Genomic DNA, 331 nt, shown 5'->3' with positions numbered 1-331 from the left:
TTTGTCGTTTCAGGCTGTTCGGGTTGTTTGTATTTTTTTTGATAATTTGACTCGGTAGTTTTAGGTATTTGTTTTTATCAGTTCAGTCTCTGGTGTGAGTACTAGCATTAAGTGTTTTTGTTGTAATAAAGACTGTCTGGGTCCCAAAGCGTGTGTGTCGAAAAAGCCAACTGAAACTTCGGAATCTACCAAAGTACCCCTACATTATTTTTTTACGCGTTTTAGTTCATTTATTTCATGAAAGTTTTATGAATTCATGAAGGCAAATAACTCTCATATTGCGCTACGAATGACGGGATAAGTCTCCCTAGTCCCCTGGGAAAAAAACCGG

This window comes from Porites lutea, chromosome 4, assembly GCF_958299795.1.
Source record: "Porites lutea chromosome 4, jaPorLute2.1, whole genome shotgun sequence".
NCBI classification, from domain to species: Eukaryota; Metazoa; Cnidaria; class Anthozoa; order Scleractinia; family Poritidae; genus Porites; species Porites lutea.
This window is presented reverse-complemented; position numbering follows the sequence as displayed.